Raw genomic sequence first — 13,639 nt, 5'->3', positions numbered from 1 at the left:
AAAATTGTCCGAGAAGCCCTCTCATGTTGTGGGGAAAGCTTGGAATTTTTGGGGAAGTTGGGAAGCCTGGAAGATGGTTCCAAGTGGCAATGGAGTAATCCCATATGGGGGGGAGAAAGTGGAAATTGGAGGGTATAAGGGGGAGAGTGGGCACCCCCTAAGGTTGTATCAAAGGGACAAATAGAGCTTCTCTTGCCTTGCTAATGAGGCTCATGGTTGTTGGGGGAGAGAGGGGGCACCCATCGTGAGATCCCACTACTTGGACATGCACTTAGCCACCTTTTTGGTCCCCAGACACCATTCCATGGTCAAATGGTCACGGACATCTTATTTTTCACCCAAAAAAGGACAAAATTGGACCAATTAAAAGGTGCCCAAAGAGAGAACCATGTTGGCTAAGAGGAGAGAGAAAATTTCTTAGGATAAGAGCCAGAAATATCCCCTTTTTAATAGCTACAATTCCCTACACACCCTTTTCACTAACATAGACTAGATTTTTTGGAGCTTTTGAGAGATATCCCAACTTCAAAAGCTTGTAACTCTGTTGTCTGGTGTCACAATCAAGCATATGGATACTCTAAAGAGGTCTACACAACACGAGATTCATCTTTATGGTCTTGGTTTTTCTTAGGAATTTTAATCATGGTTCGGTTTAGGACTGTTTCTCGCCCGACTTTACAGGTGTTTGACATAGGTGTTTTCCGCAGCTTTATGGTGTTTCCTTCCGACTGTGTGGTGTGTGCAAGGCTATAGAGGCTCACATTTTCCTTCTTGTTTACACGCTATCATCATTTTAGTGTCCCCACAGAGGAGCAAGTGCCCTGCAGGTAGTGAATGTAAAGGGATGTGGGTCCTTATGGACAACCGCCTATGTATGTGCAAATTGTGGACATCACTTGAGGCCATTGTATAATTAGATTGCAGCCTTTGGAGGGTCATGAGGTTTTGTGAAGCTGAGCACTGGGGGTTGGGTTACCCAATGTGAGATAGATTAGGTACTGGAGCAATCCATCAACATCCCTCGAGTTTTCGACGTCACATGTAAGTGTTTTTGTGGCAATCAGACATGGCAGACGAGTTCCCACAGGTTCATGGATTGCCTAATGAAAATTCACAGATGTTTATTGAAAAGCTAGAGGTCAATTGCTTATTGTGCAATATACTAGACCAAGCTATATTATTGCGGTTGTTGCAATATAGTTTAGAGAATGAGGCAAAAGTTTGGTTACACAATTTTGAAGAGTTGATGCAAGCATAAAATCTAGGGGTGGTTTTGGACTACAATCGTATGAAGCAAGCTTTCCTGGCACAATACCGATCCATGGAAGTACCTGATGAAATTTGGCATGAAATTTTGAGTACACTCAGAGGGATAATCCGAGTGTTGATGATTTTGTCATGCAGCTCATCGGTTTATGGGATAAATGGACCCGGGCTTTGAGAAACGAGATCCCTCCATCCATGTTAAAGAAGGACCGTTTTGTGGCAAACCTAAAAGAAAGTCTGAAGTTCAAAGTTGAGCTGAAAAGGCCCGCCACCTTCAAGGAGGCAGTCGCCATTTCCAGAGAGAAAGAATGGGAAGCTCAAAGACTTAATGAATATGGGAAAGCGGTCCCTGAGAAAAATAATCGCAGCCAAAAGGAGGAGAATCAAGCAGAAGCTGGAGGTCAACCTGTTCAAAGGGCTGCTAGTATCGAGCAGTTACAAAAAAATATGGAAGACATGATGCAAGAAATGTGACTTAGTGTCCTTGGTGGTGGAGGTGGTCATAGTCATGGGTTGTTGGAGCTATATATGGCTCACTCTACTCAACTTGGTCTCACCTATATATTTGTATCTTGTCCTCAATATGAATCACTCTTTGGGAGCGTACATGGTGTGTCTCTTGTCTCGTCTCTCTCTCTTTCTCTCTACATCTCAACATGGTATCAGAGCGGTAACGATAAGATGCCGATTCAATTCATGGTGACAAAACAGTATGTGTATGCAATTCGCATGTAAGATTCAAAATTGCTACAAATTTTATTTTTTGAGCGTTGATTCTTGTTAACTGTGGTTGTTTTGTGTTAAGAAGAATATGATTAGTGTTTTTTGCGGTGTTTATTGCTAATCAATCTAATCGTTGATTACGTTTTCTTGTTGATGACACCGTGAACTTCATCTCAATTTTTAGGGGTCTTCTGCTCAAAATTTGGAGAAACGGGAAAAGCGCCATGCAACGCAGTGCAATGACGCTTTTCATCCAAAAATTGTTCATCTCCTCAAGCTCTTTGATTTGAGTTATAAGTTTGTGTCAATCGGAGTTCGCAGGAGAAAGTTATGTTGTTTTTACTGCAATTGAGCTTGACACAGTTTTCTTCATCGTGCGTCTTCATGAAGCGTCCGTGATCATTTTTCTAATTTTGGCGTTAACTTTTTTGAGCAAATTTAGCTTTTTGCTATTTGTATTGTGGCCGTCAATCTTGCGTCTCACGCCACTCTATTTTGAGGACTCTTTTATTATTAACGTCTCCTTTTCCCTGCTGTTTTGGGTGATGTCTCTCACATCTTTGGACGCTCATTGAGCATCCTTCTTGCGTTTATCGTTGACAGAACGCAGTCCTCATGTTTCTCTCATTCTCAATTGCGGCCTTCACCATATATGGTGTGCAAATTCTACGATCTTATCTTATATGTCTTCTCGCAACAAGATATGGCTATGACTATTCTCGTCAACGGCTTTCCTTTTGGCCAGCGTTCTGTTCCTCCTTTCCAAGGCCAAGGATTTCCAGGCTGGAAAGCAAAGATGTTTTTAATTCTTGAAGGCGATGAAATCTTTGATGTTGTTCTTAGAAATCATGTTTGTCCGCCTCAGCCTGTTGATACGGATGATGATAACGTGCTTATTACTGAAGGACCTATATTTGAAGATTGGAATGTTGCCTATACGGATTGGCAATAACGTGATAAAGCAACTCGTTGGTATATTCTTTCTGCTCTTATTGATTCCCTTTTTCTTGATATGTATGAACTTCCTACTTCCCACGACATATGGAAGTACCTTATTGCAAACTTTCAGAAGAAATCTGTTACAGAAATACTTTATTTGAGAGGTTTGCTTAACAAGTTACAATATGAAGTTGGTACTGCCATGACGGGACATATTGAATCTTAAAAATCTATTATTAATCAACTTGCTCTTGCTGGCGATCCTGTTCCACAAAAACAATTGATTACACTTCTTCTTGATACGGTGAGGGACTCCTCTTATGATAACATTGTTACTATTCTCTCCAATAAAGATGGTCTAGATTTCAACCAAGCCTGCATGTCTTTAATTGAATACTCTCAACGTCAAGAACGTCGTAATGTTGGTCACAATACAGCTATGATTTCACAAGAGGAGACCGAGTCACAACAGATGGAACGTGCTTTTTATGCTCGAAGGCGTCCATTTCAACAGGGAAACCGCAGAGGTCGCCGTCGCGGTAATGTTTTCTCTCGTCTCATATTTCCCAATAAGCAATGTTCTTACTGCAACAGAAATGGCCATACTGAAGATGATTGTTGGGCACGTCAATATGATGAAGAACACAATATTACCACGAAAAAACCACGTTTATCTAGAGACTCTTATTCTTCTTCTTGTGAATATTGTGGACGATCTGATCATCCCACTCATATGTGCTATAAGCATCGATTTGACACAGATTGTAATAGAGCATATGCTACTAAATATCGAAACAATATTATACCAGAAATAAGCTCCTTCCTATGTTTAGTTGCTCCAGATAGAATACTTCATGTACGTGATGGATCACTTTTTATTGTCGATTCTAGTGCTATAGGAAATATGACATATCAATCTAAGTGGCTCCATAACTATCATCCACTACCAGTTCAACGTGTTGTTTATCTTGCTGATGATACTACTTGTCAAGTAAAGGGTATTGGAGACTTATATCTTGGTACCTTATTTTCTTCCACTCGAATTTTGCGAGGAGTATTATATGTACCAGATCTTCAACGTAATCTTCTTTCAGTTGCTAGACTTGTTGATCTTGGTCTGTTTGTTGGATTTGATCATACCAAATGCCGAATTGAGAAAGATGGACAGACTATAGCCACTGCTCCTCGAAACGGTTATTTGTTTAAACTCTCTCTCAACGATGCTGTAGCAAATGTTGTCACTGCTCCAGGTGATCATGATTGCAAAGTATGCCATCGTCGTTTTGTTCATGCTGACTTCTCAAAACTCCTTGACCTTCAACGTTGTGATCTTGTTCATGGCATGGATCTTAAAGCCCATCCCCATATGGGAATTTGTGAATTTTGTGCTCTTGGGAAACACAATCATAAACCCTTTCCTCTTTCAAATACAACTCATTCTCATGACATATTGGATCTTGTTCATACTGATATATCTGGACCTCTACCTTCTTGGAGATCACAATATCGCTACTTCATTACTTTCTTTGATGATTTCTCACGGTATACGACTGTATTTCTATTTAGACAGAAATTTGAGGCCTTATCTATTTTCAAACAATTTCACAAGGCTACGGAACTTCAAACCGGTCGTCGTCTTAAGAAGGTTCGTAGTGACAATGGAGGCGAATATGTTTTTCGAGAGTTTGTGAGTTACTGTGCTGACAATGGTATTCATCATGAACACACTATTCCATATTCACCTCAACAGAACGACGTTGCTGAACGAAAGAATCGCACTATTCTCAATGCTGTAAGATGTATGCTGATTAATTTTGGTCTATCTCGTGTTTTCTGAGCTGCAGCTACTTTGACAACAGTATTTATTCAGAATCATCTTCCTACTACTGCACCCTATGGTAAGATACCCATCACATCATGGACAGGTGACATTCCTTCTGTATCTCATTTTTGAACCTTTGGATGCATTGCTTATATTCATATTCCCAAAGAAACACGAACAAAGCTTGATGCTCCTGGTCTTAAAGTTAGTTTTATTGGATATTCTAACACTTCCAAAGGCTACAAATTCTATGACCCTTCCTCCAAGAAAGTAATTGTGAATCGTGATGCCACTTTTAACGAACAACTTATGGGAGGCTCATGGTCCATGGATGATTCTCATGATACTAAATCATTGCTTCAAGCTTTTCCATTTCTTTCAGATGATGAAACTCTTCCTATAGAGAAGCTTTCCTCTTCACAACCATCCATCCCAAATGTTGCCAATGATGATATTGATATTTTTGTTGACACTACAAGAGGCTCTTCACATTAGCGACGCTCACACAGCGACGCTCAAAAACAAAAATTCCCGGCGTCGCTATGAGCGTCGCAAATTTACAAAGAAATTTGCGACGCTCATAGCGACGCTTATAGCGACGCTCATAGCGACGCCAGCTGGGGTAAAAAAAAAAACCGAGCGCGCCCAAAAACTCAGATCTCAGATCTGAGTTTTTCGGCGCCCTCAAGCAAAGAGCAGGTAACGCTCTCCCTCACTCTCTCTCTCTCTCTCTCTCTCTCTCTCTTTTTCTTTTACACACACACACACACACACACACACACACACACACACACACACGAGGAGAGGAAGGAGAGCCAGGTATGCTCCTTCCCTCTCCTCATTCTCATGTTCCCTTCCCCTCTTTCTCTCTCCCTCTCTCTCTCTCACACACACACACATACACACACACACATAGTGTTTTTGAGAGAGAGAGAGAGAGAGAGAGCGAGAGAGAGTGCAAAAACGCACACACATACATAAACAAAGAATGCACACACACATTGAGAGAGAAAAAGAGAGAGAGAGCATGCATAAACAAAAAACGCACGCATTGAGAGAGGAAAAGAGAGAGAGAACATGCATAAACAAAAAACGCACACATTGAGAGAGGAAAAGAGAAAGAAAACATGCATACGATCCAAAAAAACGCACACACATTGAGAGAGAAAGAAAGAGAAACTAAGGGAGCGTCGTAGGAAACTAATTAAAATTAAAAGACCTAAAGATCTAGCCGACGAGGAGTTGAACTGAAGACCTATTATTCAAGAGAGAAATGGCATAATCAATCTATCATACTTGGCATGGGTGATAGAAAGGTTATACCATTTATCTCTTTTTATTGGCACACACATCCACACACGCGCACACACACAGGAAGAAGAGAGTTATAACGTCGTAGGAAACTATCTTAAAAGACGTTAAGGATTAGGTTATATGTAGACTTACATTAAATTAGATTTAGGTTTATTTTTAACTAGATTTACGTTTATTTAAGCTAGATTTAGATTTACGTTATATTAGATTAGATGCGGGTCTCCATAGACTGCGATGCCTGCATGAAGCGGGTGAAGAAAGCCCTCAATGGAATATAGGGTATTGCTGCCTTCACTCATGGTGGGCTCCGTCGATCCAAAAGTACTGGTGAAATGTCTTCAGAAGATAGGGAAGAAGGTGGATCTTCAGGGCGGCAAGAGTCACTACATCCCCGACGCAATGACCATCTAGACAACCTCTAGTCATTAGACTTACGTTAAATTAGATTTAGCTTTATTTTTAGTTAGATTTACGTTTATTTAGATTTACGCTTATTTACGTTAGATCGAGTCCACGCAAGAATTACTTACGGTTTAGGGTTTAGAGTTAGACGAACAGTGAAAAGATCTACTGTGAAAAGATGTTAAGATGAAGTGAAGTGCTACAGCTAGAGAAGAGGCAAAGGGATTTTGTCCACTACATGCAGTATCATGTAGACGTGGGTGTCTAGATTTCTTGTACCCACAAATATAGGTATTGACCAATAAAGACGAGATTATAACCCGGTGGTTCTGATCTCCGTGCACCTCTAGACCGAGGTGTGCGGGGATTGGACATGACTAGAGAATGTGAGGTAAAGAGAGAGAGAGAGAGAGAGAGAGAGAGAGAGAGAGAGAGAGAGAGAGAGAGAGAGAGAGAGAGAGAGAGAGAAAGAGAGATAAGACGAAGAATGCCAATAGAATATTAAATTTGTTGTCCAGGTTATAAGTTTTTTATCCTCATTATGAGTAGCGACGAGGATGTGGGACCGTCCAACCGAAACACCTATCTCTCAACGAGGGTCTTATGTCCTTGTAATCAATGTATAATGATCTGATAGATTTTTACACGACTGTATCATATTTTTATGTTGTGTAGATTGCTGAAAGAGCACATTCTACCAGCTGACAATGTGATGCCAGATTCCCGAGATGAAGCAAGAAAGATTTTGCGAAACTTGGGGATGGATTACAATTCTATCCACGCTTGTCCTAATGACTGCATTCTTTTCAGAGGGGAATACACAGACATGGAGAAGTGTCCGAAATGTGATTCCGAAAGATATCGAGTAGATCTCCACGGGACAAAAATTCCACAAAAGGTTTTGCGACATTTTCCTTTGCTTCCTCGCATCAAGCATTTCTTCGAATGTAAGTCCATGGCCGCCCTAGCATCATGGCATGAGGAGAATAAATCTTCGGATGGTGTGCTACGAATTCCTGCAGATTGCGCAGCCTGGAAACATATAGATGGAACATGGTCGGATTTTGCCAGGGAAGCTCGAAATTTGCGCTTAGGCCTGGCTATGGATGGCGTAAATCCATTTGGTCAAAGATCAACATCTTACAGTGTATGGCCCGTTGTCATCGTCAACTACAACATTCCCCCGTGGTTGACTACGAAGAAGGGGCACCTATGGCTAAGCTTGATTGTGCCAGGGCGATATAAAGTGGGGAATATGGATGTGTATCTTCGTCCACTATTGGAAGAGCTACAACAATTGTGGATTGGCATAGAGGTGGTGGATATGAGCCGACACACAGGACGACGGAATGCTTTGATCAGAGGTATTCTAATGTGGACCATGCATGACTATCCCGGGCTAACAGAATGCTCAGATGATCTATTGACACTCCTCTCTCAGACACTGTAAATCTTGTTTTTCCCCATAGTTGATCTATTATCATGTGTATACATGCAGGGCTTCAAACAAGCGGATACAGAGCATGTGTCACATGTGGACCTAGACTGAATGCACGTAGGGCACCCTCACTGAAGAAGCAAATCTACGAAGGTCATCAAGCGTATCTTCCGGAGAATCATGTGTTACGCGACGGCTTTTTGGGAAGAGAGCCACCAAGGATGTCTGCACAAGCATGGTTAGAGCAGAAGGAGATGTGCGATGACGGATTGCCTCCAGGGATGAAGAGACTATCTCTATGGTACGAGTTACCATACTGGCCCCGACTCGTGATCAATCACTTGCTCGATCCAATGCACATATTCAAGAATGTGGGTAATCTACTATGGGACCATTTGACCGGCAAGAAAGATACTTTGGGAGCCAGAGTTGACCTTAGAAATGTGGATCGTATGGAGCAATATTGGCCGCAAACAGCGTCTGATGGATCGATAAAACTTCCTAAAGCACCATGGATTTTCACAGGAGCCCAAGAACGCAAAGTAAAAGAGGCCATTCGATCTTTGCGGACCCCCTCTGGCGTAATGCACTCGCTCCGAACGTGTTTTACTAAAGAAGGAAAGCTTACCGGTTTGAAGTCACACGATTGGCATAAAATGTGTCAGGTACGTTCATAGTGGACTTTAATATCATTGCATAAAATGTGGACTTTAATATCATTGCCTCACATACTTTACAGTTTATTTTACCGGTTGCCATTGAGGGATGTTTGTCTCTCGACATCCGTAACACAATCTACAAACTTGCAAAGCTGGTGCAATGGATCTCACAAAAGGAGATCGACGTAGACTCCATACCATTCGCCAAACTAAATGCTGCGGAGCTTGTGTGCATGTTTGAGAAACATTTTCCTACTACAATACTAACCATTCAGGTGCATCTTCTTATTCACATAGTTGATGAGGTGGAAATAGCTGGCACAGTTCATTCCAGATGGATGTTCTTCTTAGAGCGTTTCATGAAAACGCTTAAGGGATATGTGCGTCAAAAGGCACGTCCGGAGGGTAGCATGGCAGAAGGTTGGTTGGTATCAGAGTCCCTAGTGTACATTGGAGAGTGGCTAGACGGATTTGATAAATCCCGGGACACGCTATGGCGAACCATAGATGATGAGCGCATATCTGGGATTGTCATGTGCAATCTCGGTGTTGAGAAGAAGATGACGGAAGATCTAGAGGCTAAAATCAACCGATTTTGCATGCTTCACAATCCAGTGATGCAAAAGTGGATTTCACAATATGAGGATGCAAAGCAAGAGCGACAAAGGGCACGAATCGAGTGGAGACGGGGAAGACGACCACCGATGCACTATCCAGCGGTTCTGGAGAGCCTACCAACCTTCATGAGCTTAAGATGGTTGCACAACCAATTGAAAAGCGCACAACAATGCGGTGACGAAGTGACTGAAGAAGAGTGGGAGTACTCTCGGGGTTGCGCGACCAAGGTAAGTTTGCAATGTACGACTAGCAAGTGACTTTATTTATAAACGTTTGAACGGCCACTCATAATCTATGTTCGTTGTAGTATAAGTCATACACAGCAACATGGTGTAAAGGTCGACATTTTAGGGTGGAACGAATCGACAAAAAGCGTTTTACTCAAGATTGTGGAATCATGGCAAAATTTGAACAGTCTAGTCGACGACGTTCCTCTGATGCAGATCCCGTGGTGGCGGAACTCACTTACTTCGGCACGCTGCAAGAGATTTTGAGGATCGATTACAGAGGATTTTTTGTCGACTTGTTCGACGTGCAATGGTTCAAGATAATCATGGAGGGTCGAAACGCTACTGTGCGTAGAGGAGAGTCTGGTTTTCTTGAGGTGGATTCTACTAAGAAATGGACTGACCTAAGAGACACTTTCGTACTACCCGAGCATTGTGAACAAGTAAGTATATAAATAGTTAACATCCCCCTTTTACAAGTTATGTGGCTCTCATGTAAGTTATGTGGCTCTGGCAGGTAGTATTTCATCCTACAAAGTCTACATCAAACTGGTGGTACGTCATAGAGGTAGCCCCTCGTAGTGCAAGGATGTATGAAGGCTACCATGTGCCAATCACAACGACATCAATGGAGGAGATCAGAGAAGATGCTCAATCAGAAGCCGCTGCGGTGGTGCCAGACGAGCATCAAGATGCTACTACTCTATATGGGGTGCATGCAGAGGAGCTACAAAATGAAACAGAGGATATGTGTTTAAACGGAGAGCTCTATATAGATATAGGAAGTTATGCTGAGTTATGCGAGGATGAGAGAGAGATCTCTTAAAGCCACAAATATTGTATTTGAACAATTTTGCTCCGTGCTGTAAAAGCTCTAGCTCTCTAAGTAGCTTCCATGGTGTGTAACGCTCTTTTCTACTCGCGCTCACATCTTTTGATTGAAGAATCTGAGTTTTCGACTTGCCTCTTCTATCACTCGATTCATTGCGTCATTGTATTTATATGCGTCATTACGTCATTGTATTTAATGGTCTTTGCGTCATTGTCTACTCTATTCATTCAATATTAAGTTTAAATATTCGTGTGTTTAATGCAGGTATGGATGATGAGGAGTTTCTTTCTTCTTTGTCACCGCAGCAGAGACAGTGGTACGTGGAGCGTCATCGCTCTGGCGCATCATCGCGCGTTCCTACACCATCCGCATCTCCCTCTCTTTCGGAGCATTCGACGCGCTCCGAAGCTTCGGCGTCGACGAGACGAGCGTCACACTCGTCTAGACACTGGCGCTCTAGTGGTGGCGGTGGCGGTTGTTGTGGGGATTCCGCCACCGATGCCTCCACACCGCCTCGTGTTCGACGAGGCTCTTTACCCTCCCCTTCTTTGCCCGCCCCCACACCAGCCACAGCATCGCCGTCTACGCCAGGTTTTTCACGGCTGACTGTTCCTAGAAGCTACACACCTCTACCTACTCCGCCAGGAGCCACCCCACTCGACACTCCTCGCTTCGGCGCCCAGACGCCGATGGAGACACCTGACGTCCGTACCCCCATCGACACGCCGCTAGAGACCCCTGCCGGGACACCCAGGTTCACGCGTCACCGGCCAGAGGGCTTGCCTTACTCCGTCGACATCAGCGGCGGCATCATCATGGATGATGACGGCAAGAAGGTGATCTCGCGCATGCGTGGTCTTTGCTCTCAGCTGTTTAGACACTATATACTAAACAAATGGAGTGAAGTACCAAGTGATTTAAAAAACAGAGTCATCAGCATACTTCATGATGAGTTTCCCGTTCCAACACGGGATCAGCGCTTCAATGAAGACCTGATGAAGATTCGAATGCGCGAATACTGCAAACACAAGCGTTCCGAAGTGCAAAAAGCAATCAAGAATGGGTGGAATAGGCCAGATTGGCTGGCCAAAGAAGATTGGAAGAATGCGAAGAAAGCAGCGCGCGAGAATCCCGACAAGTGGAAGCAACAAAAGGATGCAGCCAGAGCGCGAGTAGAGGCAGGGAGCTCGCACCACTTGGGGAGCGGTGGATGGGCATCATTTGAGGCCGATTTTGTAAGTCTTTTCACATTGCTCTTTATGCATGTTCGATAGTTTAGGGTTTATGAGTTTTTTAGTTCTAACATAATGAAATCTTTGTATGTTTTGACAGTGGTCGATGACAGGACGTGATCCCACACCGTACGAGCGCGAGTACGCAGGCAGGAAGGGCTTAAACGCCCTGATGGACATTCTCAGTTCTCGCGGCGGCATGGTTAGTATTAGGGTTTACTCTTTTTTATTTTTTGTATTGTTTTATAAATGTCGTTATATGTTTATATTTACTGAAAACTGTCTTATTGTCTTTTTTTGCAGAATCCGACAGATACGCCGCTTGGACGCGATGAGACGTCTGATTAGACGACGTCAGTTTAGCCGTAGCTAGATAGCATTAGTTTAGGGTTTCTCATAGCTTATGTATCATGAGACGGATTTTATACGTCTTTTTGAACCATGTATATTATTACATTTGTCACCGCAATTCCTTTTGCCAATCAATTCTTTATGCCTATGATGTTGTACAATTGTCATTATTACATTTGCCAATCAATTCAGTTTGTCTATGATGTGTACAATTGTCAATTTTGCAAACAATGCGTCTTGTGGGTGACTATTTTGGGTCTATTATTTACCTTTGCACTTTTTTTAAAAAGTGAATCAAGTACAATATGGTTGATGGGTGGCAGGGCATTCAATGCCCTGCCACCAAAAAAATATTCTCTCAGGCGTCGCTATAAGCGTCGCTATTTATGGCTCTGTAGCGTCGCTATATGCGTCGCTATACTCTTCTCTGAGAGCGTCGCTATCTGCGTCGCTATAGGCGTCGCTATAAGCGTCGCTATATAGCGACGCTGATAGCGACGCCTATAGCGACGCAGATAGCGACGCTCTCGTAGCGACGCTTTTAGCGACGGTTATAGCGACGCCGGGGGTTATAAAAACCCAGTGTATTTCCGTCGCTAAGAGCGTCACAAGAGAACACAACCTCTTGTAGTGTGATCTGCCTATTGATTTTGAACATGGCTCATGTCATGTTTATGACGACGATATTGTTGATAATGCTTTCTCTACTTCTGAAGATCCCGTTACTTATGATGAAGCTATCTCTTTACCAAAAAAGGATCAATGACAAGAGGCTATGGAAGCAGAGTACGATTCTCTTATCTCTAAAGATACATGGATACTAACTAAACTACCTCCTGGTCGTACAAATATTAAGTGTAAGTGGGTGTATAAGACAAAAGCAAAAGAAGATGGATCTTTTGACAAGTTGAAGGCACGTACGTCTAGTTGCAAAAGGTTAGTCCCAAGTAGCTGGTGTTGATTATCAAGAGACCTTTTCACCAGTTGTTCGCATTACAAGTGTTCGAGTTTTATTGGCATTTGCTGTTCAATTTGATTTAGAAGCTCATCATATGGATGTGTGAACTGCTTTTCTTAATGGTGACCTGGAAGAGGAAATTTATATGGAACAACCAGAAGGGTTTGTTATTCCAGGTAAAGAAGACCTTGTTGCTCAACTCAATAAGGTACTATATGGTCTCAAACAAGCTTCGTGAGCCTGGTATACAAAATTTGATCTTTTTCTCACCTCTAAAGGATTCATCTCTTGCTCTTCATACCCCAACTTATACATAAAACACCAAGGTAGCAACTTTGTGATTCTTGCTCTTTATGTGGATGATACCATCCTTGTTTTCAATGATTTGATATTTCTTCAGCAAGTGAAAAAGTTATTGTCTTCTGCATTTGATATGGTAGATCTTGGAGAGATTCACTCATGTCTTGGCATTCAGATCCAATGAAACCGTACAAAAGGTATTTTATTTCTACACTCAAAGTTTATTGCAGATATTATTCAAAAATTTGGTATGGAATCTGCACATTTGGCCAACACACGTTGTCTTGTGAGCTCTACGAAGAACACTTCTGACAATGGCGGTCAACTTGTCATGAATCAACCTTATGCTAACTTGATTGGATGTCTTCAGTTTCTTGGCATGAATACTCGTCCTGATATTTTGTTTGCTGCTAATTATCCTGGACAACATCTTGCACGTCCTTCTCTTAAGCATTGGTCTGCACAGCAAAGTGTGTATTGAAATACTTGAAAGGCACTACAGATTTTGATTTGGTTTATTGTCGACAACTCATATCGGATTCCATGCAATCTCTTTCT

Source organism: Adiantum capillus-veneris, chromosome 8 (genome assembly GCF_014529385.1).
Source record: "Adiantum capillus-veneris isolate H3 chromosome 8, ASM1452938v2, whole genome shotgun sequence".
In the NCBI taxonomy this organism is placed as follows: Eukaryota; Viridiplantae; Streptophyta; class Polypodiopsida; order Polypodiales; family Pteridaceae; genus Adiantum; species Adiantum capillus-veneris.
The sequence above is the reverse complement of the archived record's forward strand: the minus strand, read 5'-3'. Positions refer to the sequence as shown.